This window comes from Leptinotarsa decemlineata, unplaced genomic scaffold, assembly GCF_025532065.1.
Source record: "Leptinotarsa decemlineata unplaced genomic scaffold, Ldec_3_MD MMD2_P_RNA_scaffold_14, whole genome shotgun sequence".
Classification (NCBI taxonomy): Eukaryota; Metazoa; Arthropoda; class Insecta; order Coleoptera; family Chrysomelidae; genus Leptinotarsa; species Leptinotarsa decemlineata.
The window spans coordinates 5,000,568-5,026,889 of NW_027412528.1; the positions used below are offsets into that span (position 1 = coordinate 5,000,568).

Below are 26,322 nucleotides of genomic sequence, written 5' to 3' on the forward strand. Positions count from 1 at the left end.
AAAGCCGATGATCTTGGCACCTTCAGGAAGGTTCAGTCTGAGCATCCCATCATACAGAATATTCCACGGGAGCGGCCCTAGGACCGACCCCTGTGGGACTCTTACGTGGACTTCTTTGGGTTTGTCCCGCTCTTCCTTTATCGGCCTATTTTGCAAGTACGATTCCAGTATATTGACCAGGTATTCAGAGACGCCCATGCTGGCGACCTTCTCTATAATAAGTTCCCAGTCCGCAGAGTTGAAGGCATTCTCCATATCCAGTGTCACCAGTACACACCACTGCTCTCTACCTCCTGCGAAGTGTTCCATCTGTTCCAGAGCATAGATTGTTGACCGCCTCTTCCTGAAATCGAACTGGTTTCCTGCCAATCCCCCTTTCTCATCTACTTCAGTTGCCAGTCGATTTCTGACGATTTCCTATCATTCAGCATACATAGAGGCCTATATGCTGAAGGCAGGTTGGGGTCTTGTCTTTCTTCGGAATGAGGACAATTCTTGCTGTTTTCCACTGCTCGGGGAATGCCTGCTGGGTCAGGAGAGTGTTTAGCACGTTCGCAATCCACTCAGGCTCCACTTTATAGGTCTCTTTGATTGCCTCACTAGGAATTCCGTCCGCCCTGGGCCTTTCTGCTCTTCATGGAGTCCACTGCAGTTTCTATCTCTTCCATGGTGAAATGTTGCACTGGTTGTATCTTCCAGTCTTGGTGTGCGACTGGTTCCTCGCGAGTGGGAAAAAGAGCTCGCACTATTTCTCGCTTCTTTTCAAGGTCAATTTCATAGGGGTTTCTGTGTTGTAGACCCAGGGGCGCTATTTTGTATCCACTTCTCCATATGTCGTTATCCAGTCCTTCGCACAGCTGGTTCCAGTGGTCCCGTTTAGACTTGTTGATGAGTCTTTTGAGCTCTCGTCTGGCTTGTCGGTATTGTTCTTGTACCTCTACCAGCCTGGTAGGGTTCAGTTCCTGTTTAGCAGACCGTGTGTATACTTTCCGGGCGATATTACAGCTCCTTCTCTGTTCTTCGATATCTACGTTCCACCAGTATGGGATTGATCTGTTTAGTGCTCTGCTCGTGATATTTGCCATGCAGTATGCATCCTTAAGTATTTCAGAGCTTTTATGGTGGGATGTTTTGTCTTGCTGGCTCATTTCTAGTACTCGCGCCTTGACTTGGTCTCGAAACCTCGACCAGTCAATGAGCTTTTTCTGTTTTCCCCTTTCCAAATTGGCTTCATCTGTTTTTTCGTTTCTACCAGTATTTACTTGTGTAGTGACAGGTTCTCTTCCTGCAATACGCTCCAGCTGGAGATATCCGCCGCCATCTTTGAGGTCACGGCGGTGACATCAATGCATGTCTCGCTTGCTCCTTGAATATAAGAATATGCAGCCGCCTCCCCTGCATCAAGAAGTAAGAAAGGAGTGACCCCTAATCTTACCTAACCTATCACGACTCAACCTAACCTAACCCGAATTATATTTCTCGTTCACACAAAAGGGTTTTTAAAAACTTTTTATTTGAACAGAGTAACAACTAATAACTATAAAATATAAGTACTGGCTATTACAAATCAATTGAACCTATTTATACATAAATTATTGCCGACTTTGCAGATATCAGCAAAATAATTGATGTCGTCTTCGGGTCATCGAACAATATCCTGCTGATGTAAGAGGTTATCGAACTGTAACTTCTCCATCCCCTGGGGAAGTCTTGTAAGGGACGAACAAGACTGAAGATGATGCTTCGTGTTCGGGAACTGGTGGATCATCATTGGATGGTTCTTTCTTCGTTTGCCTTTTCAATCTGTAAATTACGTATAGAATGAAGATGGTGATTGAAATGTAAATGGGAGTCATCCAGAAATGGCTATTATCAGATTGTCTGGTTTCTTCTGGGATGAGTTGTAACCTCTCTTCTTCTAGGGTCAGATGTTGTATTCTATCCAGGGGAATCTTATCTAATTTCAATGGTTTGAATTTCAGCGAGGAATTGATGTGAGCTGTCTTGATATTTGGTAAAGTGAGGGGTTCGTCTAATATGACACTTTTGGAGTTTATGAAGGCTTCGTTGTTGGTTTTGAATTCACAACCTGGTGGAAGTTTTATCAGATGCACTCCTTCCAGAACCATAACTTTCGTACTGGAACAATGTGTAGATATCTTCGTGGCCTGTGGAAATATTCCTATGTAATGGGCTTCTGACATTTCCAGAATCAGTGTTGCATTCATCGAAACTGGAACGTGTTCACATCTTGCTTCTTCATCTGTTATTTCCAACATCTGGGTAACACAGTCAGGGGATCTGCCAGTATCTTGGAGGAAATTTTCTTCGCAAAGGTAATCCAGGCCAATTCGTTCACAAGGTGAATTTAGGTACTGGTAGAGGTAGGGACTGACTGTTAGGTAAGAAGTTGGTGGAATGATTATTGTCAAATTTTGTGTAGGAATGGGAAATAAGTGGAAGTAGGTGAATGTATCAGGGAATATTAAGGGAACATGAAGAATGAATACGATTTTATGATCCGTGTAGTAGACGTCTATTTTGGTGACGTCGTAGTATTTATGAATGTCGTCTTCCTGGTTATAGAGTAACTGGTTTTCTGAGTGGTAGGTGAGCAGTGTCCTTACGATCCAACTCAAATCTTCGCTTTTGAGGACGCTGTTATGGACTGTATTGATCCTTGCCAGGGATACTGCCATTTCTAAGTCATTCAGTGTTTGTAAAATAACTTGAAGTATCAGGTTGATTTAATCCAATACGTTTCTGGTTTCCAGATAGTGATTGAAGTCAAAAACGAGTCTATTGAGATCGGTTTCAATTCTCTTGACTTCTATTGAGATGGTATCTTGATTATGTGTTAATAGAGAGATGGTTTCATTGTAGCTTTCCATTATTCTTGTGTTTAAACTGATGTGTTGGTTCACATGACTTATTATGTTCCTTTGGTTGTTTTCTAGGGAAGCAATAGCATTCTCATATTTCCTTGCATCTTCTTGGTCCAAGTTTCCAGAAATTGCTTTGATCACACTTCCTAAGCCATCTATGAGTCCTCTTTTGGGTCTACTGAGAGGATAAAGAGTCTGTAGCTTTTCCTTGGCAGTTTTCAGTTCGTACTTCAGTCCTTGATCGAAATTTTGCAAGTTGAAGAAATAAGGGTCACTTAGTCCGTTACGAATTGCTGTGGAGACGGCATCATATTGGGATTCTATAGCGAATATCTCTTCGTGGATGGGTTGAAGATCGTAGTAGTCGATGAAGTCGTGGGTACTAGTCTTGATCTTTGCTTGTCCCATCTTGAGGGGAAGTAGTCCTGGATTTGTCTTGAGGTTCTGGATTTCGATCTCCTGTCCTCTAGTCAGATGAAGACTGTAAAGGGATGAAGAATTTAGTTATCTTATTAGGCAAATGTCTTATATTTTTCTTATGGACGTTTGCATTTTCTGTCTCGACAGTTACTGTTTGGTCTTTTTGGATGGATTTTGGGAGGAAGGGTGGTAGCAATTTGTTTCTTTTCACTGTTTTTCTTGTGTACACCTTGGTGCAGGGTTTGTAGGTAATAGGAGTTTCTCTTTTCTTGTTTCTCTTCTCTATGATATTTGTTTTCTGTTTCTGTAAATCTTCGTTGATTTTCCTATATATTTCCTTCGTTTTTTCCCTGTGTTGTTGGACGTAGTTGTTAATCAAGGCTCGTCTTATGTCGATATCGAATGGGTCTTGACTATTGAGATGTCCGTTCAGAATATCCATAGGTTTCTGTCTTGTTGCTGAATGGATAGAGTTGTTGTATCCTAGGATAGCATAGAGCATCTGTTCTTTGATGTCTCTTTTCTTATGCGTATCTCTCAATATTCTCAAGTGCTCGATCAATGTGGAATGGAATCTCTCGATTATCCCGTTTGACTGAGGGTTTTCTGGAGTGGTATAGTGAATGTTGACTTTATGTGTGTCAACAAATTCTTGGATCAGTCCATTTTTGAATTCCGTTCCATTATCAGTGACGATCATATGTGGTATTCCATGATGGTTGATGATTACTAAGAGAGCATTGAGAGTGTTGATAGCATTACATCCCTCTATTGGATATGCCTGGCCATATTTTGAAAATGCATCCACAATCGTCAGGAATTTTTGTCCACTAGCCTGAAAGGTATCCATGTGTATTATTTCAAGAGGCTTCGTTGGGGTAGGTGTCAGCATGAACTTTGGCTTCTCTGGTCTTCGATCATACTTGTTGATTTGACAAGTTTCGTATAAGTTGATAGCTTCTTCGATATCCTTTTTTATATTGGGCCAATAATACAATCTTTTGATCCGAGTTTCCGTTTCGGTGATTCCTCTATGGTTTGTTTTTCCTTCATGATGCTGCTTGATTATTTCTTTTTGTCTAGCTGAGCAACTGACATCTTCCAAAAGGCGGTTGCATTTTATGAGATCGAAAGAGGAATTCTTGAATGTCTCTCTCAAGATTCTGCACATGCTAGGGTAGAGTTCTTCATCTTCGAACATCAAAGCGTATTTCTTTCCCGGGCTGATATATTCTTTGAAAAAGTTAAAAACATTTTCGTCCATATTGTCGTTTCCCAATTGAGCATAGTATCTTCTTTTATTCGGGAATATTTCTTCTATCACCGTTCTTGCTGGGTTATAGCTTACTTGTTTGAAGATGACTTGGTTATTGAAGACATTGAGAGGTTTCTCTGATATTGGTATTTCTAATATTGGACTTTCTCTGGCTGTATGGTTGGTGATGCCACTAGTATCTTCGTCTGGGGTAATTTCCGGGTTCAGGTTCACGCATTCCTTGTCTCCTTCGGTTGGGGGTTCATTCTGAATTTCTTGTTCTTGCAGTATGGGGTCCTTATCTTCAGGAAAATGGTGATGAAAGCAATCTTTAAACAGATCGTTGATGATGTCATCTGCAGACTCAGGAACTTCTGATGGAGGATGGTTGAATAGAGATGCCTTGTCGTCGTCGTAGTTTGCTTCATGGAGCTCCTTTGTATATATCTCTATTCTGGAGAGCGCATCGGCGTTGGTATTGCTTGTGCCTTTTTGTAAACCACTTCGTAGTCATACTCTTCTAGCTTCAGGCGCCATCGGACCAGTTTTGAGTTTGGATCCTTCAAGGAGAAGAGCCACTGGAGAGGACGGTGATCTGACAGAATTTTGAATTTTCTGCCGAAAAGATACGGTCGAAAATATTTGGTGGCCCAAACTATTGCTAGCATTTCCTTTTCGATGGTAGAGTACTTCATTTCAGTTTCGTTCAGGGTCCTGGATGCATAGGCTATTGGCTTGTCTTTTCCTATGGGTCCTTGGGACAGAACGGCTCCTATGGCGAAATTGCTGGCATCTGTGGTCAGATTAAAGGGATTTGTGAAGTCCGGATACTGTAGTAGTGGTTCATTGGTAAGCAGGTTTTTACAAGTTTGAACTCATTTTAGGAATTCTGGCGTATGCTCTATATGGGCATCTTTCTTGAGACAGGAGGTTAACGGTTTGGTAGTCTTGGCGAAGTCCTTGATGAACTTCCTGTAGTACCCTAGAAGTCCTAGGAATCCTCTGATTTCTTTGACAGTTCGAGGTACAGGATAATCCATGATTGCTTTGACTTTTGCTGGGTTTGGTTTTATCCCATTTGGAGTGACGATGTGTCCTAGAAAGCTGACTTCTTTTTTCAGGAATTCGCACTTGTCTACTTGTATTTTGAAACCAGTTTCTCGTAGACGTTGGAAAACTTTTGTGAGGTTGACCATATGCTCCTGCAGAGATGTAGAGAAGATGATTATGTCATCCATATAAACCAAGCAGATAGTCCCTTGTAGACCCTTTAGGACATTGTCCATAACCCTTTGAAAGGTCGCTGGAGCATTTTTCAGTCCAAACGGCATACGCAGGTACTCATAGTGTCCGTTTTCGACGTTGAATGCGGTCTTAGGGATGTCCTCCTCTGCCATCTCTATTTGGTGAAATCCGCTTGCCAAATCCAGGGTAGTGAAATATTGACACCTTCCCAGTTTGTCGAGGATGTCAGAAATGTTCGGAATAGGGTAGCGGTCGTCGATTGTCTTCTCGTTGACTTTGCGGAAATCCACAACGATACGCCATTTTGCTTTTCCAGAGGCGTCCAGTTTTTTTGGAACGACCCAAATTGGTGAGGACCAGGGAGATTGGCTAGGTCTGATGATTCCTTGGTCCAATAACGAAGTTATTTGCTTCTTGACTTCTTCCTTGTGTACATACGGATATCGGTATGATTTTGTGTAGACTGGGATTTCGTCTCTGGTTTTTATATGGTGTTTGACCTGATTGGTGAATGTGAGTGAGGAATCTGGATGGTGAAAAATATCAGCATATCTTCTGCATAATTTTCTGATATGCATCTCCTCTTCTGGATTTAGGTGGTCTGTTCTGATTAGATCATCTATGTTGTTGATTGGGTCTCTGTTTCCTGATGGGATTATGTCAGCAGAATAGATATGATGCTCTTGAAGATTTATTGGGCTGCTGCATACTGGTTCGGCTAGAACGATTTGGAGTTTATCTGGACTGAAGTTGACAATTTCCGTCCAGGCTAGATGATCACGGGCATCAGTGAGAGCTTCACAGATGTAAGCGCCTTGCAGTTTCTGTCTTGGTATCATGATAGTTCCATTCTTCTCCTTCACCGGTAGTCGTACTTGGGTCACGCTGTCTGGCTCCAATTGAATAGAGTAGAACTGGGTCTTATTGGTTTCGTAGTACTGGATTGGGAGAGAGGAGTATTCGGTTAAAAGGGAGGATTCAGGAAAATTCAGTTCAGCTTTGAGAAATTTCAGGTTGTCGAGTCCAATGAGGCCATCAAAAGTTTTGTGGAATTTGAAGAGGTAGAATTTCAGAATGCCGTTTGAGTTAAACTCAGGAAATATGGGGATTTCTGCACTGTAATCTTGAGAATAGTTTTGGAAAATGGAAGTGACGACGAAGGGATCTTTTTTGATGCAATCCTTGTAATATTGGAAAGCTAATTCAGGATTGAGAAAGGATTTTGTTGATCCGGTGTCAATGAGGAGTTTGAGGGGAGGATTTGCAATGGTTATATAAGGAAGTTCTCTCTTATCGTCGAATGTATGCAGTTCCACTATGTTTCTTGGTTTTGTCCTGGATCCAATGGAAAATTTACATCTGGTTCCTGTTGGTCTTCTTGAACCTGGAATTCTTCAGTCGGTTCTTGATTGGGATAAGAGCAGGTTTCTTCAATGTAATAGGGGTTTGCTTCGTATCCAAAGTCTTCGTCATGTTGCTCAATGTTGAACATGGGAGCTGGATTGAAATTTGGTCTTGCCTGAGGTTGGGTTCTCATGCTCCTCGTTGGTGCTCCATAAGTATTTCTGGTACTGATGCTCATTGGTGTTGGTTCTTGTCCGTTCTGCCTGTTTGGTTGATTCTGTCCAAAACGTTGTGGTTGGACTGAAGGCCACATCTGTTTCTGTTGAGTATTTGGTTGCCAATGTGGTCTGAAGGTCGGTTGTTGAAATTGTGGTTGGAGTCCCATTGCCTGATGAGGTTGTTGTTGTCCGGGTCGTTGAAAGTGTTGCATGGGTTGGTACATCCGCTGTGGTATTGATTGTTGGGCATATTGGTGATTTGCAGTTTTTTGCTGGGTCTGGAGTGGTTTCTTGGGGACTTGTGGGGGTCCAAACGTCCTTTGTAGATAACGGATATTGTTTTCTTCTTGGATGTACTGCATTGCTGTTGCCAAGTCTATTGGTTTCATTGCTCTTATGGTGGATCCCATGGGCTCTCGTAGTCCGGCTAGGAATGTTGTTAGAGCTTGTTGTTGGAAAAAACTTTTCTTGCTGATCTTTATCGTATCATCGGCGGTGTGTAATTCGATATAGTTTGATATTGTGTTTAAAAGTCCCATGACTTTTTCGTAAAAACGTTGTGGTGTTTCGTTCTGGTCTTGTCTCAGGTTTACCAAATCTCTTGTTAAGGAATTTTCATTCCGTTGGTCGGCGAAGTTTTGGATTAGAGTTCCTTTGATGCTGTTCCAGTCACTACATCCATAGACTGAGATGACGTCTTTGGCTCTGCCTCGTAGCTTGTTGAGTAGTCCTTGTATCAATATATGGTTCTGAAAACAACCGGGGTCTTCAGTATTCCAATATTCGTTCAGAATCATTGTTGATACGTTGATGAACTGGTATAACTCATTTGGGCTTCCATCGTATTCGGGTACAATCCAAAAATTCTTCAGGTCGAATTGTTTTGCCATGTTGATGGGATTTAAAGGTTGGTCAATTGTTTGAGGAATAATGGATGGGCGAGAATTGATACTTGAAGGTGAATTTGGTAAAACTAAGGTAGGGGGACGTAAAATAGTATTTGCAATTGATGAAGTTGAGTTCATTTATGCTTACAGGATGACGATGATGGCTCGTTGCATATTCTGTCACCAAAAACTTATTTCTATGTAGATATTCCTTGACGGACGATAGTGAAGAGGTATTCTTGTCTACGGCCGGAATTCTTCCTGGAGTACTTGCTTCTCGGTGGAACTTGGTTCGGGAGAATAGTGGATAAACGTTTGAGAACGACGAGGATCTTCTAAGGACTCTTCCACTATCCTAGCGACTGCGCCAATTATATTTCTCGTTCACACAAAAGGGTTTTTAAAAACTTTTTATTTGAACAGAGTAACAACTAATAACTATAAAATATAAGTACTGGCTATTACAAATCAATTGAACCTATTTTTCATAAATTATTGCCGACTTTGCAGATATCAGCAAAATAATTGATGTCGTCTTCGGGTCATCGAACAATATCCTGCTGATGTAAGAGGTTATCGAACTGTAACTCCCGACTCAACCCAACCTAACCTAACCAGACTTAACCTGACCCAACCTAACCTCACCCGACCCAACCAAACCTGACCAGACACAACTTTTTTTTGGCAGTGGAAAATTCTTTATGAACATCAAATCAAAATTCTTCCCTTCCCTGATAGTGTGGGACTCCGTATACCGCACTGAAAACCACCCTATTTGGCCTTCCTTTATCTGGGACCGAAATCAAATATCAGATAGAGACGGCATTGATGTATTCAGTTGTATCCTTATACTTCTGCAGTTCTCTCTCCTCTCTTTCTGTGCAGTGGGTCGTCAGTCGCTCCACAATATATACAGTTGTCATCCAGTGTCTTTCCTATCTTTCGAATGAAGGATCTGAAAGAGCTGTTCCGCTCAGTGCCTGAGTGAGATAATAGTCCGTGTTTGCAGTTCACCCTCTCTCTTATATCTGAAATTAACTGTTTGGTCCATTAGGCGTTCACGGTATTGGCGTTCCACCTATCCTGCCACTTCCCCACTATTGTGGATGCGGGTCATTTCCTCTATCATGAGGTCGATTAGGAGAATCACAGTTATTACTGCGAGTGCCTCTGCAGACATCGTGCGGTAGGCCATCGCAACGCGCAGTAGCATATTAGCTCTATACCTCCCGACTCTCATGACGTGCCCCCATACCGGCGCTAAATGAAGGAGCACAGATTGTACCACGTCGTACATCACCCTTCTTCTGCATGATATAGAGCCCCTAGTATTCGGAAGAATTCTAATTAAAGCAGCCACCTGTTTATCGACCATAAGAAAGTTAGCATTTGTTTCCGGGATGTCACGAAGTAGCATTCGGCGTATTTTAAAAACCCACAAAATGTATCCTTACAAGATTGAATTAACGCAAGAATAGAATGAAGATGATTTCGATCGACGCTTGCAATTTTGCGGTTTGGTTAGTGAACGAGCGGTGGAAAATCCACACTTTTTCAACATTTGCTTCAGTGATGAATGTTCTTTTTTTCTAAATGGCATAGTTAATCGCCATAATTGTCGCTATTGGGCTGATTCAAATCCTCACATTTTTCATGAAGTGCATACTCAACGTCCACAAAAATAAAATGTAAGGGCTGGAATATTTGGTGACCGTATTATTGGCCCATTTTTTAGAAGGTGATTTAACCGGACAAATGTATCTGGAGCTTCTGGAAGATACTATCTCTGATAGTGGGGGTCATTTGAAAAGCATAATTTACTGTACTCTTCCTGCATCACTCGAAGATTTACGGCAACGAATTACAAATAAATGTCGCCAAATCACTCCAGAAATGCTCCACAATGTTCGAGAACGTTTCCAGCAGAATCTCTATTATTGCATGGAAGCTGGAGGTGCCCATTTTGAGCATATGCTAACATGAGAATAAAGTAAATAACTTTAATATGGTTCGTCCAAATAAAAAAAAATGTACACCGTTGTTTAGAGAATTCCAAGATATTTCAAACGATGTGCGACTCGCCCCCAGTTCCCTATTAAAATTCCAGAGGTTGTTCATCCCTCTGCTCCGGGGTTGAAGTGACGACGCTGTAAATGGGAAAAAATGTCCCCCTCTCAATAAAAATCGACCTGTCCTAACGTTTTTTACGATGGCCCATCCTGTATTTGTTCTTTTTCAAAATAATTCTGGTGGATTTTACAGAAATCTCCATTTCCTGGGCAATTTCTTCTAAAGAACAATCTTGATTAGCATAATTTTTGTAACTGACCAATCCTAAATCACTGTGTAAATTTTTAAGTGGTAATATTTGCTTATCAATAACATTTATTTGATTCGTCACACTTCCAGTAACCACACATCTTCTTGTTTTCTTTCTGTCAAATGCATCATAGTCCCTCAAATTTCTTTCTAATTGTCTAAACATTTGTATGTTAGGAATACGACGATTCGGGTATAGCTCAATAATCGTATGCCCTGCCAAAACATGATTTCTATTTGATTTTGCACAACTAAATAGCATATAAATCCTTTCATTTGAATAAATCCTTGATATGTTCATAAACGTCTGATATTTCTCAACAGAGCATTAATTTTTTCAGCCATAGATTTAGATGCTATTTGATCGTACCAATTTATACAACAATCGAATTTTGACCGAAAACTGATATTTTTGTTACTTCCAGGATTGAGAATTATTAAAATATTACGAACTATAATTGATTAAGGTGAAATAAGCCTTGAAAGAAGGATTACGGCAATACAAAAATTTCCAAAACGAAAGAGTACGAATTTTCATTGTGTTACCTGTCGAATTCATTGGGTTGCCTGAATTATATTTTGAAGAAATCCAAACAATTTATAAGTAACGATAGGACCGTAATTTGTAATTGTTGTCACTGATGATGGTAGTTATTTCAAATGAAACGCAATGAAATATCAAATGTGATATATCCTTCGATTGTGAATGTATTGCTTTATGAATATCTGTGATGAAAAAAAAAACAGGTCCGTATTGAAATAAAAGTTGATGGTGGCCATGTTGACACGAAACGTTTTATCGAATATTTATTATTACATCGTCATAGTACACTTTGAATACAATAACATTTTCCTTTTCCATTCCATTCCATTTCCATTCCATCCCATTTCCATTATTTAATATTCTCCGAAATAACAATTCCATTCGAGAAAAAAAAATGGAAAAACACGGAATTTCGGCTTTCCCCGTGTAACTCGAGAAGGGCGAGAGTCCCCGTGAATTTTCTTCGATCATTGTTTTGTTTCAGATGATAGTTACCTTTTTTCCCATTTAATCGTCTTCGTATCTGTTACGGTTAGAATATACCAATGTTACCACATGATAAAAGAAACGACCTGTATAACACTCGATCCTAAAAAATGGAATGTGTGGGTTATATTGAAATACGATTTGTTGAATGTTTTTTCAGATCGCAAGATACAGGATTCTGTTTCTGAGAAACAGATGTGAAGTATTGCTAATATTCCATATTTTTTTTGAAATATAACACTCGATCTCATAAAATGAAATATGTGGGTCATACTGAAATACAATTTGTGAAATGTGTCAAATCGCAAGACATGATTCTTTTTCAGAAAAACAGATTTGAAGTTTTTTTATTGCTAATATTTAATATAATGAAATATAACGCCCGATCTCATGAAATTGAATATTGTCGCAACTCAGTACTCGCTTGGCTTATTAAAGAGAGGATTTTCACCCACGCTGTTTCACCCATTCATCATTCATCCAAATAATGAAAAACTCATTTGAAAACTAATTAAATATTTATTGAAATAAAACGGGGAAAATACTTCAGGAATAAACTCAAACTAAAATTTTAATAAAAAAAAAACAAATCACCATAAACTTACATTATACTGCCATCCAGAAGAATCGAAAAGAAGGAGATGTGCTGTATTGCTGGAACCTTTTTCGAAGATCAATAGATACTGAATGAATTTTTCAAGACTGTCTCTTTTTGATCTTGATTTCCCTAAATATTTATGAAGATTTATACGCTGACATTGCAACTTTGATCCGGTCACTGTACTAAGGTAAAATTTTCAGTATGCAATATATGCAAAGTTTGCGTATTTGGATATTGTTTATATTTCTATAATCTGTGACGTTTTCCTCCTATCAGCGGCAGGGAAAAGTGCAGCTCCGGCAGCTGTTCGTCTTGGTGAACAAAGGTTCGTAGGAATTTGAGTGTATTTCTTAAAGAGAACGTTATATAAACTTATTGAGGGCGCCACCTGGCTAAATTCATTATATAAGAACGTTTGTTTTACCAAGCCAGGGCGACAAAACTGAATAATGAAGTTATTCAAAATAAATGCATTATGTGCGCATCCTGAAAATAAATATGCGCAAAACGAAAGAAAACTTAACCAAGTAGGCAGTTATAATTTCGCTTGTTGGGGAAATATACATAACAGTTTGTATTGTATTATAAGGTGTTACCTTTTATGTCAAAGTATACATTTGAATGCATAAGTATTTCTTGCAATCACCCAGTACTGCGTGTTAGCTTACACTTGATGATATTTTCTTGTCGAATATGATGAGTAATAAAAAAATGGTAATAAAATAAATCTGGCCTGTTATTTCTGGACTAGATAGTGCTGGTAGGAGAATCAGGATCGGGCTTTTGTTCGCCTTCTTTCCGTATAGTGGTCGATCTATTAGGATTCTCGAAAGATAGAAGATTTCATGGTTCCAACCAACGAAATTAGGATTTCATCCAGTTAACTCCGGGGTGGAATAATAATATTGGGATTTATTTTTATTTCCAGCTTTACCGGTAATTACAGGGTTCGATAACCACACCTACAACCCTAAAACAACTGATTAGCATGAAAAAAATAAAAAATAGATACCACTTACCACACTGATGGAGGGTTGAAATATCAAAAAACTCCTTGATAATTCCTTGAATTCGCCAATAAATGAAGTGAAAATATATTGGTATTCGACTTCATTCAAATAATCTTAAAATAAGAGGCAGGGAAGATAATTATATACAAAAGAAACTTGGTTGTGAAATACTCACAAAAAATTTGGAGAGCCGGTAGTAGACAAAAAACTACCAGAAGGTGTTGTATCTTCATAAATGATACTTCTTTACGAAACTTATCCGAAGGAAGTGAGTAGACACCTTGTCAGAGTGGAACTTTGAGTTTTCCCCAATATTCGCAGATATGCAATTTTATCTGCAAAAGAACTCGCTTCATGAATTCACCTCCAACTCTGACCATCGGCCATTTTTGCACGATTCGCCTTGCGCAGATAGCATGACTGAGTATAATGGTGCCATCTCTGATAGATAGGATTACTCCTTCAGGATTTAAAAAAAGTCTTAAATGATGGTACACAATGCAGAATAAATCTATGAAGATTGTATGAAATATATAACAATAGGTGAATATCCAAAATATCCTAAGGAAACAATTATGAAGAAACAGTAGCTAAATACTTGATTTGAATTCTACCACAGCTGACCTGGTTGCGTTAATCTATTCATATATTCAATTCAGTCATTTCACATTTATTTGATCACGATTGAGTGAACTATATTTTTAATCATTATCACTTTTCAGTACTTTTCCTGAATGAAAGAAAAATATATGATAATTAATTATAGGAAAATTCCTGATAACAATATTTTTCAGCCAGGCAACCAGCATTACTCATATGGTGGTTATTAGTTGACTAATCCTTCAGTTCAGCTGGCGATTTATCGAAATTATTAGTGCTACCTACTCGCCAGAAGTTGAACTTTTCGTCGCACTTTGAATTGATTTAAAGATACCTACAAGCATCCTCACGAACTGATTTCTTCGAAATTATATATACACAGGGAAAACAGAAAGTAGCATCTCCGAATGCTACAGTATCAATTACGATGTCTATGAATTTGGAATACTAAAAGATGGAATTCTGAATACTGAGTGTTTTTGTTTTACAATATTAAAGTTAGGTTGGATCATAATTCATGTATTCGCCTTAATGAATTTGAATTATTTCATGATTCTTTTTCATATTTGTCACATAATAATAATAATAATAATAGTAATAGTAATAATAACAGGTCTTTATTCATCGTAATAAAAATAAACAGTAGAAAGATATGATGAAACATAATATCGTCGGCCTAATTGTAAAACCACGTAACTGCCATTTGGCCTATTTTACAGGAGAGCAATAAAACTTTCTCATTTGACACTTCCTCTATGGTTTCTTACGAAATCAAACACTGTTGTATGGAAATATGAAAATAATCTGTCACACACCAGGTTTTGTGGATTATTATTTTTTTTATCGTTTCTCAGTGAGTTACATGTTCTGTAAATACTGATTTCTGGAGTTAGGTGTTATGGAATGCGGAGTTGAAGGTTTTGGATAGAGCTTAAATATCCGCTTACATCTCAAAACTAGGAGTTACGTTAAAATCGTAATAGTACAAGAGTTCATATTTAATCCCATGAAGTAACAATGAATGAAAAGGGGTGTTCGATTCTCCAATTTTACATGGTTCAAAGGTCCCAATAATCAAACAGATTTTAATTGGATTAGTTTATTACACAAAAATTCAGAGACAAACCAACCCAAGTTGGAAAATTGTTAAATTTTTCTCAATTAATCAGTTTGCAAAACATCGTAAAATGAATGGTAGTCGGAAGGCATTGTTTGTTTTAGCTCTTGTAGATGATTATATTTTGATCGAGGAATCTTTCGTTTGGATGTGTACAGTTGAGGAAAATCAAATTGACCAATTAAATGTGAATCGTTACACGCCGTGGCAGTTGTTTCTTTCCTTCTAGATCGTGTGTTTTTTGATTGATTGAGTTCGCATCTTCTGTGTACAAAAGACAGCGAATATCTGTTACTTTTGGTTGACCTACACCTACTCCAGGTCTGACTGATTTATATGGCATAGCTTTAGTATAATCTTTGAAAGAAGTGTAGTCTAAGTATTGAACTTTATAAGGCCTGGGGTTCTTTCTGGCCTTGGAACATACTTCTGCGTAATCAGCTGGAACATGTATATCTCTATTTTTCAGATATCTCTCAATTGTTGAATGAATTGAGTCACATTCCATTTGGGTGTGCCGCTTTTCTAAATATTTTTGTTCTATGACAAAATTATACTGTTTTGCTAAATGCATTAGTGCATTTGCCAATATAGCACAACGATTTTGATAATTGCAACCATCGCTGAAAATTATCACTTTATTACTATTGTTTCTTAGAAGTAGTTGGGAAACAATGAAGTGTGTCAAAATGCTTGCAAACTCATTTCCAGTGAGTTCACCTTCACTCACATTCCATAAGTAGCAATAGCCATCCTTAAATCTCAAGTCAAAGAAGGTCATATTATGTACAGATAATTTGCTTCGATAGTATAATGCTGATACATTGGATTTTGGGTTCGAAAGTAACGACTGTAAATCGACATGTTCTTCATTAGCTTTGTCAAATTCTTTTGCTTTTCTTGCTTCTTCTTTTTTTTTCATATGATCGTCATAGCTGCTTTTATCAATGTGATTATGTTTGAATGAAATGCACACACTGATCTTTTTTGGTCTGTAGAAACTAAGGTTCAGGTCCTCAAACATTTTATGGAACGTACAACTGGATAATGGATTCATGTTTCTCTGCCCACACCAGTCTCATTGCAGTAAAATTCATACAATTTTGCCTTTGATGACCAACATGGTTCAAGATACAGTTTATTTGATGATGATCTACAATAATGGCTCTCAACTTTTGGGAGTGTCGAGAAAAACTCTTTCATAGAAATATTTTTTTCAATCAATTCATCTCTTCTATGAACCCATTATTTGTTTCCTCGATTACATTAGGAACTCGAAGTGAAACGGTGCTGTCGATGATTATTGACGTGTTTTCTTCTATAATCCCATTTATGGTTTCCTCGATTACATTAGAAACTTGTCGTGAAACAGTGCTATCAATAATTGACGTGTTCTCTTCTATAACCCCAACATTTGTTTCCTCAGTTACATTAGGAACTACATTACTATCTGATATTCCTTCACTTGGAATCATACTATCATACAAAGGTGGAAGTGAATCTGTAGCAATATCAGTGGTAGTATCAGTACTAGTCACTGCGTTAGATATCTCTACAAGAGATCCATCAGCCTGCATCACCTATTTGCAAGCCACATAACTCTCTATTTCTATGGGACCTTCGGATTATGATCGATAAAAGATATAATTTCTATTACATGATGATTATTTGAGATTTTCATTAATTATTATCGGCGATTAAACGTGAAATGACTACGATAGTTGAAATAAAAAGAGGCTTATATCAAAACACGTTACTCCAATACGGAGTTTTCTAACCTATAATCTCTGTTTTTGTCAAACCGCATAACTCCAATTCATATTAATTCATATTATTCAACTATTCACGATATGAAAATCACTTTTCTATTTGAAAAATATAAAAAAACGGTAATTATTTCGTCAGTGTATTCAACCACGATTGTTAAAAAACTGAATATGTAATAAAAAAAAAAGACTTGGTAGAGCACTGTTGACATGACTATTACTAACACATGGACAACTAGGAGTTAGTGGGTTGGAAATAACAAAAAACCCTAACAAAAGATACGTGGTTTGGAAATTCCTTTTTATTAAATTTAACGAATTTTTTGGAGGAACGAGGTTTATATCATTGGTGTAGAGCATTTTCTACAACAATTTGGTATAATAAACTCGAAATTGATTTTCGTGGAGTTACATGGTTTTACAATTAGGTCGACGATATGATGAATGGGCGAGGTTCAGCTATTATAGCTGCTTTCAAACCTAACCTTTCAAACTATAAAAGAATGCATGGTATCGTAAATAAATAATAAATTATTATTAAATAAAATAACTATAAAATAACACAAAATGATAAAATCGCGATATAGTAAAACAACATCTGGGAAATCGAAACCTATTTGATAAGCATGAGGACAGTATTGTGGTAACTTATTGACTCGTTGACATTAGAGCTTTGAGTCTTTTTTTTTTTAAGTTCTTGAGAGGTAACTGTTTGAAGTCTACAGGTATGGTGTTATACAATTTAGCTGCCATGTATGAGAAACTACGTGTAAAAATAGCCGAATTATGATTGGATATAAACAAGAGGTGTTGATTGCGACTGTTATTGTTGAAAGATAGTGAAATGAGTTTATCACGCAGATAGAGTGAAGTTCCGGTTTGCAATATTTTATGAGTGAACGTGAGAAGGTGCAGTTCTCTTAGGGCATTAAGATTCAGCCAACCTGAATTCTCAAAGGATGAGCTTATGTGATCGTATTTACGGATTCCATACGAAAATCGAATACAACTATTTTGTATTTTCTGAAGACGCCGATCATGAGTTTGTAGTAAAGCTGGTCCGTAAATGCTATCACAGTAGGCCAGTCTTGAGAGTATCAGAGACTCACAGAGGCTGAGTTTCAAGTTTTTAAATATTACAAGTCTGTTAGGATATAACTGCCTCTAAATATTGAAAAAAGACTTGCATACGTAATTAACATGTTTTGTGAAACTAAGTTCGGTGTCTAGCCATAAACCTAAATTTTTACTTGCCTCTACAAAAGGGATAGCGTGATTATCGATGTGAATAGATAGAGATTCACGCACCGTACTTCTTCTATTTTTTGGTCCGAAAAGCATAACTTGCGATTTATTTGGATTGAGTTTTAAATTGTGTGCACAGGATATATCAAATAGCGATTTAAGATTTCTATTGATGAGTTTTTCGACCTCTTTAGTTTCATGAAAACTGAAAGACGTATATAGTTGGGTATCATCGGCATAGTGGTGAATTTTGCATGTCTTTATGTATTTATGGAAATCACTTATGTAGAGAGCAAAAAGAAGTGGTCCCAACACTGAACCTTGTGGTACTCCATATCTCCTGACCAATGAAGTAGATTGTTCACCATCCAGTGTGATATTTTGAGTCCGTTCTGATAAATATGTGTCTAAAAGAGTTACTGCGCTGCGAGAAAAACCAAAAAACTGAAGTTTTTTACACAAGATAAAAGAATCTACGGTGTCAAAAGCCTTGCTGTAATCAAGCAAAATGAGACAAGTGAATTTTTTTCCATCGCATGACTTGAAAATATCATCAGTGATAAGGGTCAGTGCTGTTGTTGTACTAAATTGTGGGCGAAACCCCGATTGCACGTCAGAAATGAGATTTTTCTCCACAGAGTAGTTGGAAATTTGATCCTTCATTATCATTTCCAGTGCTTTCGACATAGTAGGAAGTAGGCTGATGGGTCGAAAATCAGACAATTCGGTGGGATTGCTACATTTTGCTAGAGGGGTAACTCTGGCATGTTTCCATATAGATGGAAATCGACTTGTTGTGATTATGGAATTGAAAATAAATGTAATATGCGGCAGTAATTGAGGTATCACCAGATGTAACATACGGATAGAAATTTTGTCACAACCTACAGTACTACTTTTGATTTTATTTAAATATTTTCTGACTGTTTCACTATCAATAGTTTTGAAGGAGAAATCATTTTCAGATATCTGTGAAGCATATCTCCCGCAAAAATCAATTTGATAGTCTGTTTTATTTACAATGGGTGCATTTGTAAAATGTTCGTTTAACAAGTTCAAGTTTTTCATTTCTGGAGGTATGGCAGGAGTACTTTTATCTCGAAGTATACTGAGCGATCTAAGCGTACTCCAGGTAGCCCTAATGTTTGACTTTCTCAAGATATGATTCAAATATGCAGCTTTTTCACGTCGAATTGCATTACCAACATAATTACGGAGAGATTTATAATAATCCCAAGCGCCAGGTGTCCTAAGTCTCTTAAATCTTTGAAAAGCTTTATTCTTGAGCTTGGGCATCTGTTTGATATTGTAAGTGATCCAGGGAGAAGGCGGCTTGGTTACTCGTATAGTACGGTGAAGAGCATGAATATTGAAGAGATGTATCAAATTGGTATTCCAGAAAAATAGCATATCCTCAGCATTGTCCATTGTATACATTGTATTCCAATCAACAGAATAAAGATCATCATCATCATCATCATCTCCTCTTCTCGATGAAGCTGACCCCCAGCTTTCTGGGTGGTAACGAAAAACAAAAGAGCCCAATTTAAATTCAAATGAAACTTACAACTTAATGAAAATATTTTGAATAACTGAAAAAAACAAAGGGTTTAAAATAGGATTATAAACATCAATTACAAACTACATGTCCAATAAAATTTTGAAAAAACTATATTGATTTTGCAACTATGAGTTCCCATACTAATATTGTCATAGTCCGGCACTGAACTTTATCTGTCTCCGTGTCACTTCACCAATCTGTCCGCACAGCGTTCCGTATCTTGATTCTGATGTTGTTTTGATTGACTCCTGCTCAGCTACCACAACTCAAGTGGATGGAAACATTAGCAACGTAGCAGTGGACGTATTACGTTGTGCTTTGCGTTTTCTCGTATTCAGAGAACATGTTTTCATGCTTCCTGTGAAATGTATCTGTCATTCTCTCAATTGTGTATAGAAAAAAAGAGTTACAACTTGACATGACATATAACATACAGTGTAATCCGTTTATAATGGCATCGAAGGGAATTGACAAACACGTCATAATAAACGTACGTCATACAAAGCATTTCGTGAAAAAAAAACCTTTTTTTATGTAAATATGTATATACAAGTACGATACATGTGTATGTATGTAATATATTTTTATTTTTTCATTAGGAAATCTTTAATTTTTTCCTGCTTTTGTTTTTTGATTTTATTGTAATAACAGTATCTAATATTATTGTGTATAGAAGACATCGCCATGGTCAAATTATCATTTTCAATATTGCTATGAACAAATCGTGATAATAATTCTGCAGCCTTTAATTCCTCTTCTGCGGTAGGTAATGGTAGGTAATGGTTCGTCCTCGACTTTGTCTTCCCCATAACTTTCCTGTTGTTCCTTAACATTAATGTTCTGTGCGAGTTTTTCATCGGTGGGTTCTTCGGATGTGAGGAGAGCGCTATCGATGTTAACATAATCTTCCCACATTTCCGGTGTAACAAAGTTACTATTTTCCCCAGTAGTACGTCAGGTAGAATTAGCTTTTTATTTAATGTTTATATTATTGCTTCATTATTTATTTGACCCCGACTGAATGAATACCTTTCTCGATCAAATTGCCACTCTATCGTAATAGAAATCCTAGGTCGCCAATGCGAATTGCCACTCTATAGCGATAGAATACCGTACTATGCCGGGTCACCAACAAGATTTGAAGAGTATACGTTATTTGTTAATACACCGTACCATCGATGGAGGGCACAATTCTCCCATCACCGGACACCGCCGTAGAACTTTATTTCGAATAATATCGAGAGAATCTACTAAGGCAGATCAAATGGGTTTAGTCTGAGTCTCAGTTTGGGTTCCAGGTCCAGTTCCAGATTCGTTCGAGTCCTAACCCCGATAAAGGGAAACCGATAGACAAATAAACAGAAGGTACCCAGGATTCGAACCCAGGACGGCAATTAAAGCCTGCCGTACTGGCTACAGTTGATTTAGTCAATATCATAGAGACCCCTGGTGTATTACCTTCGTCACTGACGCTGCCAGGAGCACACCACGCCGAAAGCTGGCGCCCGAGGCAACCCGTGACCTGAACTCGGCGTCAAAGTGACCCGCGTAAGTTACACCGGTTCTGCTAAAGAATCTCAAGTTAGGTTTCGTAACCACAAAGATAAAGGGACTTCATCTTCTTCATCAAATTCATGTTCTGTTATTTGAACAGGTAAAGTAGATAGAAGAGTTGTTTTCATTAGCATCAAGATGATTAATCATTTTGAGCACAAGGTTTTTTCTTAAATTCAGTTTTGAGTGATCTTATCATTTCCTGATCCATTGGCTGTAGTACTGTTGTATTCGTCGGAAGGAAAGCAAGTGTTATAGACTTTCACCCAGCAATAAAATCTTTTTCTTCTTCACCAAATCACGATCCCAATTTCGAAGTCATTTTTCAAAAAGTTCTGACGTCATCCAAGCTCTACGATATCGACAGGTAACGATTTGACACTGCTAAAACATCATGCTTTTTGTGACTTTCCAATAACCAGCAATTTCTTTTTCTCTGGGCCGCTCATATTTGCTGCTACCATGACAGTTATTCTATCTTTCAAAAAACTTGCCTCCACTACGATTCTCACCTTTGAATTTTAAAGTTTTGTCTGTCATACATCTGTAAAACAGTCCAGTTTCATCAGCATTAAATATCTCATCATCAGAAAATTGTCTTCGTAGATTCGGCCACAATGTTATGTCGAACTTTAAAACGACTGATCCAGCTTGTAGAACAAATGAAGTCAAAAATACCAAAACGCGCGGCAAAAACATTTGCCTTTTCATGTAACAGGGCCGCTGACAGATATTCCTTTGTTTCTCGTGATTTTTAACCACTGAATTAATGCTTGATCAACATTTTCTTGTCGCAATTTTCGAAACCTCTTCGATTTCAAAACATTTGAATTGCACGATTGCTTAATCCGGTTTTTGTTTTCGGAAATCATTGAGATTGTCGAATGACCCACACCAAATTCCTTCGCGAGAGATGAGTTCGATTCTCCATTTTCTAATCTGCATATTGGTGCATCTTTCTCCTCAATCGTAAATGCTTTACGGCGTTGAGATGACATTTCGTTCACAGGATATTATTAGTTCACAGGAAACAAAGCGTCACCTTCAAGTGACAATTACTCACTGAGATTCAAAACAAAAACGAGCCACGTGCCGAACGTCGCGTCAGTCTCGTCGGGAATCAACGAACATTACCGAAGGTGTAACTACGTCATGTCGATCATTAAAACCCGACATAAATTACCAAAAATGGGTCATATAAGCGACATGTCACTGTAAGGGAAGTCACTATATCCGATTTTTTTACAATGAAGTTTATATGAGAATCAAACTTTGTTGTGTAATTTCGTCATAATAGGCGGTTGGACAATATAAACGGAGTCATAGTAAATGGATTCTACTGTACATATAATTTGATGAATAGGTGTGTTTATCGTGTAATAGTGTGATCGAGTTATTAGTGGCCCTGGATTATAGAAATTCACTCTTTCGAGTGCTTTTGGGAAACTTTGAACATCATCATTTGTGGTTCTGTTGTGTCAACATTTATTAAAACAGCGTTGTTTCCATAAACATTTGCAAAATATTGTCTGTAGGCTGCTTGGGATTTGGATTATCCTAGTACTCAACGGTATGACGGTGATTCTGGATTGTTCTGAGTATCAGAATCCTATTCACATATTATCATGTGTATGGATGATGCCTGCTCACACAGGAACTGTTTATCAGTAACTCAGAACTGGGGTGGAAAACCGTAACAGGTGTGATGAAGTAGCAGAGTAGTGACTGTCTCGTAGTTGGGGTGTGGTGGTGCTTCGATTGCATGAAACAAGAGAGAAATTCGGCAGTAAGTTCTTTCATGATATATTTCTATTCTTATAGCTGGGTTATGTACTAATCAATTCGAGAATGAAAAAAATCAAGTATCACTGCATTATATAGTTAACAAGCATTTGACAGTTTAATCTAATAGGTTAGAGTACATATAATATACATTAAAGTTAATTTGACAGTAAATAACAGATACTGTACAAACTTTCTTTTTCAACTTTGGAGCATACTTTTTGATTTATACTTGAGCATACTTTCAAAGTTCATTGATTCCTTATGACACACCCAATTCAACACTAATTTCTTTTTTTCAATTTTTTGATTCCTCACACTATTTGTCACCTGCCTATTCAGTTGTCACCTCATGTGATACAGATTTCACTGAATAATAGAAAATTGAAAATGAAAAAAGTAGCGAATATGGCAACTTTAAGGATTTTCATGAAATTTTGACAAATGGTTAAAAAGTCACCAAAAACTATATAAATCCAGAAATTTTTATGCGGAAAAGCCCGGAAGATAGTTTTTTTTTTAAATGATCAACGGTGGTCGGAGGGAATGCACATAGACGACCGATTTATCTGCACTATTTCACTGCTTTTAGACCTGCAACATATTCCAGTACACATAAAATAGTAATGTAGAGCCATAGAAAAAGTGATTTGCTCACAAATATACAAAGAATAATTAAAATTATCGGTTGTTTCAATGACTTAAAATTTATCAATCTGACATCTACAAAAGCGTTAAATATCAAACGTGGAAATGGAGAACATGAGAAGATTACAATGCGAAATTGCCAATTTTTCCAAAATTTCTTCATTCTGAGTAAATATGAACAATTTTTTGCGAATAGTTTCTAGAAATATCTGCGCTCCTAGAATCTGTGAAATGTCGGCCGAACGCGCGCATCCCCATTACTAGTTTTTTCTCAACTTCATGTAAAAACTTGGATTTTTCTAGACTGCCAAAATAACCACCCCGATCACCATTCAGTATTGAAAAAGAAGTGAAGACAGTTGCTCGATTAGCTTGCGTCATCGTTTGGGCAAGTTCGACAACCAATTTTCATCATCATTGTCATTGCCATACGAAATCTTTAAAAAAAATTGGCGGCCCTTAAAAGGGCCATTTTTGTAAAATAGATAAATTATAAGCCGGTTTCTAAGTCCGAATATTCCTCTTCATCAGCAACATGAACGTTATTCGACTCTTCAGAGGAATTTTTGGCATTGTAAAGTTTTCCTGCTAATCTGAAAAATTCTTCTGTTCTGTTCATATTGAGTTGGGCTCAACTTTTATAAAACATGTATCGGGCAAGATTTCCAAGAATGTGCGCTTTTTTACGTCGATTCGAAACTGTTAAAATAGCATTGGTGTGTACACCAGTTTCAGGGCCCTTGAAAGTTATTGAATGTTTTATTTTCAAGTGGTTGTAGCCTTCACGAGAAAGGCAATCATATGCTTTTCAGGAATCCGAATGGATTATTGATCCTTTTCCAAAATTTACTCTCGTCAATTTCCACAATGATACCGGGACCTCCATAGTTTTTCTGGTTTGGTGAAAAATGCATTAAAAACCACCTTCCTACAAAAACTTGCCACAGCAGCAACTTGAAAATTTCCAATTGCTCTATTATTAATGTCAAATTTGCATTTGACACCCAAAGATTGACAAATATCAATATTGGAAAAATAGATAATTTGAATTTGGAAAAAATGTTACATGTCGAAATTCTATTGCATAAGAACATTTCCGTTTTTTTGTTTTCGAACAGATATAATATTGGTGCACACTCATCTCCAACCATCTACTCTGAAAAATAAAAAAAGTAGTTTTTCGAAGCTTACTGACATGACTAGACTTGACCTGACCTAAACTAACCTAACCAGACCTGCCTTGCTCTAACCTGACCTAACCTAACCTAGACTTACCTAATCCAACCAGACCTGCTCTAACGTCACCTAATTTGACCAGACTTTTTTTGTGGTGGGGAGGTGGTCTACTCACTAAAAACCTTCCCTGTGCCCGAAGAATGTTCGGAACTATCCGTTAGGACATACTTCAAACATTCTCGGCAGCTCCTATTCTCATACTTGTCCTATCCTAAAACAAATTTTCAGTGTATATTCCTCACTGTTGCCTCTTGTTCTTGAAAGTCCCTTTCCTCTCTTTCCTTCATCTCCATTATATTGTGCAGAAAGCTGTATACCTTCTTTCAGGTATCACGGTCTTGGATCATCCTCTTTATTAGGTTATCTGGAGAAATATTTTCTCCCAGACTCAGTTCTAGGTTTGTGCGTTCCACATGCCACCGATCACATTTAAAGAGAGTGTGACAAGGATCGTCCCTACCGCCACAGTATACCCATTGCTCATCAGCAGCTTTGCCTATCTTATTCGTATAGTTCCTAAAAGACCCATGGCCTGGGTTACATATTGATCTGTGGTTCTGAAACTACATTCGATCCAAACTCTAAGGTCAATGATAAGTCTCTTTGTCCACTAAGCTGTTCGACTATGTAGGTTCCATCTCGATTGCCACAGATCCAAGGTTACCTCTTGTTCCTGTTTCCTCTTCCTGCTGTCTACCTCCGGTAGGTCGTATAGCCTCATACTTTCCTTCACCTTCAGGTATTGCGGCGATTACACATAGCGCCTTGGCGCCATCACGGCTCGTAGCAGCATTTTCCTCTGCATGGATATCATCATGTTTCTGTATTTATCGATTAGAATCACCTGTCCCCATACTGGTGCGCGTACAGCAGCATCGACTGAACAACACCGTACATTAGTTTATTTTCTTGTGCTCCCAGCCCTCTTGTATTTGGCAAGATCTTGGTGAGGGCTGCTACTTGCCTGTCGGCCTTCTCGCAGTTTTTCCTGACATGTTCATTGTATATACTCATGTCATCCAACCACACTCCCAGGTATTTGACTTATTTTTTGGGTCGAATATCCACATTTCCGACTACGAAGTGGATACCACGTTGATGCGTCTCTCCATCCTGCATCGTACCAGCCCAATTCTTATGAACTCTCCTCTAACTCGGTGGTCTCATTCTGCGAAGACCTTATCTCCCCTCGTTCCATTCGCCGGTTGCCTACTTTATTGCTTGGCTTATTTGCTCGGGAATCGTATCGCACTCTATACTTCTAATAAGTACCGTATCCACAGCTCCTCTAATTCCGAGTTCATTCGAGGTTAAGAATTCTCGAATATGATGCATATTCCACCATTCCACCAATGCACATTCCACCATTCTCTGTAATTTTTCATTATCCAAAGCCTTTACGTAGTGTATGCATATTTGCTTGTCCTCCTGGGTTTCGTTCCTAACCATGACCATACTTTTCCATATCCCCTTTACCGTCCCGTCATGTGTTACCTTGATGACTTTTTTGTCCTGGGATTCACCCGTCCCCCTGATCTTGGTTGTCTGTTCCAGAACCTCCAACTCACCATTTAGCTCCGGACATCTCTATATAACCTC

General features: G+C 38.0%; 1 pseudogene; it reads right to left on the reverse strand.

The window, feature by feature from the left end:
* Positions 1 to 22,342: 22,342 nt before the first annotated feature.
* On the reverse strand, positions 22,343 to 25,809 carry LOC141482267 (uncharacterized; annotated as a pseudogene).
* Between the last annotated feature and the right edge of the window lie 513 nt (positions 25,810 to 26,322).